The sequence below is a fragment of the Malus domestica genome, chromosome 06 (genome assembly GCF_042453785.1).
Source record: "Malus domestica chromosome 06, GDT2T_hap1".
Lineage (NCBI taxonomy): Eukaryota > Viridiplantae > Streptophyta > Magnoliopsida > Rosales > Rosaceae > Malus > Malus domestica.
Genome location: NC_091666.1, coordinates 16357077 through 16361412, shown reverse-complemented (window position 1 = coordinate 16361412; position 4336 = coordinate 16357077). Strand labels below are relative to the sequence as shown.

The following is a 4336-nucleotide window of genomic DNA, read 5'->3' as shown; positions in this document are numbered from 1 at the left end:
CACAAAACCACCCTAAATCTATACCAACGTCAAGTTTGAGACCACCATTGGAATCCTGAGGACTTCACGATCACGTTGGTATCCATTTCAGGTAAGTTTTGCTTCGGAAAACCCCTAGTTTCAAAGTTCCCGTGAAGAGCACTGTTCATGATCTTCGAATTGGCTTTGTTTTATGTGAAACCAAGCTCACAGTGAGCTTAAGGAAGTCCCAAGGAAGCTCGGAGTGCTTCGTTGGAAGTTTTTGGACGTAAGAACACGGAGATGGACAAGTTCAAAGTTTGGCCGGACCTTTCGAGGCTCGTTCCGGCGAATCCCCGGCGAGTTAGGAGTTGAGGTAGGTATCAATCTCTTCGTCTCGTCAAGTACTACAACTTTCCTTTTTGTTTCACTCAATTTTGTTGAGTATTGAAGACGTTATACTCATTTGAAAAATACCCAGTTTCCGGCGACCTCCGAGGCTTTCGAGGCAGTTTCCGGCCAAACCACGGCGAACTAGGTGTTGTGAAAGGTACCATTCTCTTTGTCTCTTCAAGGGCTACAACGTTCGTTTTTGAATCACTTGATTTCGTTGAGAAATGACAAAGTTATGGCAATTTGAAAAACGGCCGCCGGAAAAACCAGTCCGGCGACCCAAGGAAGAAGATGATGCGCGTGGGGGCGCGTGGACCCGTGCCTTCCTTGGCGCGTGGGGGCGCGTGCTACAGTAAAAAATTATTTTAAAAATATGTCGACGTCCGTGACGTCGAGTAGATCACTGTGGTATATTCATATACCTAAATTGAACACCGTATGAGAAAGTTATTAAGGATTGTTGGTTAGGTATTCGAATAACGTTTTATAGTTTTCACATTTAGGTAAAAATGTGAATTGACGATCCGACCGTTGGATCGTTACCAAACTTTGATACGTTGTAATACGTAATATTTGAGGATTATAGGAATTTACGGATTGGGAATCCATTTACGGATCTTCCGGAATTGGAGTTGTAAGTCCATAATATAAAATGTTAACCGTCACTTAGTTTTGGAAATTGACGGAGATCCGACCGTTGGATGGTGATGAAATTTTAGGATGTTGTCCTAGAGATATATTGTGGACCTCTGGAAGTTATGGATTTAAAATCTGAGTGGCAGATCTTCCGGATCGAACTACGTAGTGACGTATTTTATATAAGTTATATATTCTATCGATATGAATTCTGAGGTTGGATTTGATTACTATTCTAGGCGGCGATCGTCCTGACGCCTTGATGTGTGGTGCTAGGGAGTTGTTGGACGAACTCCAGGTGAGTGGGCAGTTTTGTTTTCCGTATATATATAAACTTGACGTTTCCCAGAAATTGAATTGAAATGAAAATATGTTTAAAATGAAATGCATATGAGTTATGTGGAAAAACGGGAAGTGAAATACCATGCATAGAATTGATATGAAAAGTATATAGAAATGTGAGTTGAAATGCCATGCATGAATTAATATATGATGCATATGTATGAATTGGTGCGGTGGACGCACATGTAAGAATTGATTTATGATGCATATGTATGAATTGGTGCGGTGGACGCACAGGTAAGAATTGATTTATGATGCATATGTATGAATTGGTGCGGTGGACGCACAGGTAAGAATTGATTTATGATGCATATGTATGAAATGGTGCGGTGGACGCACAGGTGAGTATTTATTTCTGTTATGATGATGTTGATGTATATTGAGCTCAAATCCTGCACCATAGTTTAGTGCTTATAGTATTCACCGCATCGCACGCTCGCCTTGGATCCAAGTAGATGCTAGTCGTACAGTCCACGCGGAGTGGTTACGACAGGCCAGTCGCGAGAGTGTTAGTGAGATTCCGACTGGTGGGTGACCTTAGATTATGTGCACAGATGATTTATGAGAAGCACTAGAGCGTAACTTATGTGCAGAAGGCCGTACAGGTCACGCGGAGTGACTCCGGCAGAGTGTGAGAGTGATAGATTTTGAGCTCTAGGTTCAACCGTACAGGGCTATTAGAGGGCCTACGGTTGATTACTTTCTTGCACCTGATATGATTATGTTGATGCATTCATACCTTATTACTGTTGAGATGATGTGGCATGGCATAATTAATATGAGAAATGTTGAGATGATGTGGCATGGCATAATTGATATGAAAATGTTAAGTTAATGACTTGAAGTCTTGAGAATATATATGTATATATATTATATTTTACATTTTACGGAAAGTATACAAGTTTTACGGAGAGGGGTTACAATGTTTTGAGAAAAGTTGGATTTGAAAAGAATTGTTTTTGCTGACCCACTCAATTTTGGTTTTGCGCCCCTCCAGGTTCAAGATTACAGAGGTGTGGTGGCTACGAGGAATTCACGGGGTTCTGACAGATTGGACAAAATTAAGACTCACCTTCGGGTGTATCAACTTATAAATTGTATTTAAAAGCTTCCGTACTGTGCAAATGGTTACGTCACTCTCACGTGACGGCCAGCATGCCCTCCTTCGGGACGGGGTGTGTCACTCATCAATTTTATTTATTTAATCACAATCAAATAAATAATGTCCTATTACAACTACTAGTCCAAAGTTAATGAAATTAGTAGCATATAATATCCCCACTATTCGTTTTCATAAAACAAATCAATATCAAAACATTTTTCAAAATATTGGAGATATATATAACTACTAATTGTATTCATTATAGTTTTAGTAGCGTATGATACTCCCACTATTTGTTTTGAGAAAAACAAATCAATATCAAAAACGAATTTTTCAAATATTGGAAGTAACTACTACTACTAAGGTTTTTGCATTCCTTTGAAATTGGACTTTATAGTTATCTTAGGCTCTTGGATGACCATGGACTTATAAGGTTATTGCAACAACGAGCCATCATTGTTGAATATAAACTCGGGGAGGTTGTGTCAATTTAATTACGTGCTTATCAATCCAATTAAAACCATTTTCATTGAGCCATTAGAAATGAAAGACAATCATTCATTGCTAATTGGGGCATTGGACCCTTTTAATCTTTAATCTCATGTCAAAACCCTCTTTTAGTTATGTCTCCTTACCAATAGTTAAAGAAACTCTAGTCTAGCACTAGAGGGAATCAACTAACGAATAGAGATTAAGAAGTAATAAGAATTACAAACCGATTTGTACAAATTCCTATAAATTACATATACTAAAAGGGGAGAGATAGATTAACGTCAAACGTGACAAGGTCCAATTAAACAGTAATTAAAACACATTCCCAAGGTTCAAACAATTTGATTTTAGCGCCTTATCTCATAGCTCAATTATCGTTTAAGGCATAAGTCCAAAGTCATCCATTTTACAATTACTTAAACACATTTAAATAATCATAATGGAATGCAACATAATCATTTAGATTTAGTGCATATGGGCATAATATAATTATGAGTTTAAACAACTAACAAAATTAAAATCAAACATTTTAACTTTCTAGTTAGTAAGGGCTTAAATGCAAATATGAAAAAGTTAGGGGTCAAACCGTAAATACTCAAAAGTATAAAATATCTTTTCCAAATTACAAACTACCCCACAAGTGGGTATACCACTAGGGGAGGCCGGCCCTTGAATTGGGGAGAAGGTAAGTCTCACTTATCTTGCTTTAAATCATGCAAAGTAGAAAAAATCATAATTTTACTTGTCACTTGGTTTTGGCTTAAATGGTTTTAATTCAAAAGGTGATGGAAATCTCTTAGATAAGTTTATGGTTTTATAAGTTTTAATATGGTTATGGATGGTAAGAACATCATCTAAAACCATAAAACTATGCATGAAAACCAAATAAAAACACTTTCACCCAAAACCAAACCATGAACACCAAGAACAAAACCATGAACATATTTTCAAGATTTGTGTATTCTTGGTGATTTTTCAAACCCAAAAACAAAAGTGACAAGGTTTCTACTTTCTAGCTTTGAAATGATGTGTGAGTGTCTTACAATAAAACACAAACACATGCTCAAAACTTCCCCAAAAACGTGCCAACCACAAAGAACAAAACCCCAAAATTTGTTCATGACTTATTCTTCATTTCATGCATACAAAACAATTTTTACATGCATATCTTTTTCAACTCTTGATTTACATTTTTCAACCATTGAAAAACAAAAGATAAACATACTTTTAAATGAAGAAATTATATGTCAAAACTCATCTTTCATTCATGCATACAAAACAACTTTTGCATACATATCTTTCTCAACTTTTGATTAACATTTTTCAACTTTTGAAAAACAAAAGATAAACATACTTTGAATGAAACAATAATATGTCATACATAACATTAATACCCATATGCATAAAATCCAA

At 36.5% G+C, this 4336-nt stretch overlaps 1 long non-coding RNA gene across 1 annotated transcript; it reads left to right on the top strand.

Moving 5' to 3' along the window:
* Positions 1–200: 200 nt before the first annotated feature.
* On the top strand, positions 201–2512 carry LOC139196675 (uncharacterized). Its single transcript, XR_011581774.1, has 4 exons — positions 201–334; positions 440–508; positions 1227–1285; positions 2327–2512. It is a non-coding gene; the product is annotated as an uncharacterized lncRNA (long non-coding RNA).
* Positions 2513–4336: the final 1824 nt, after the last annotated feature.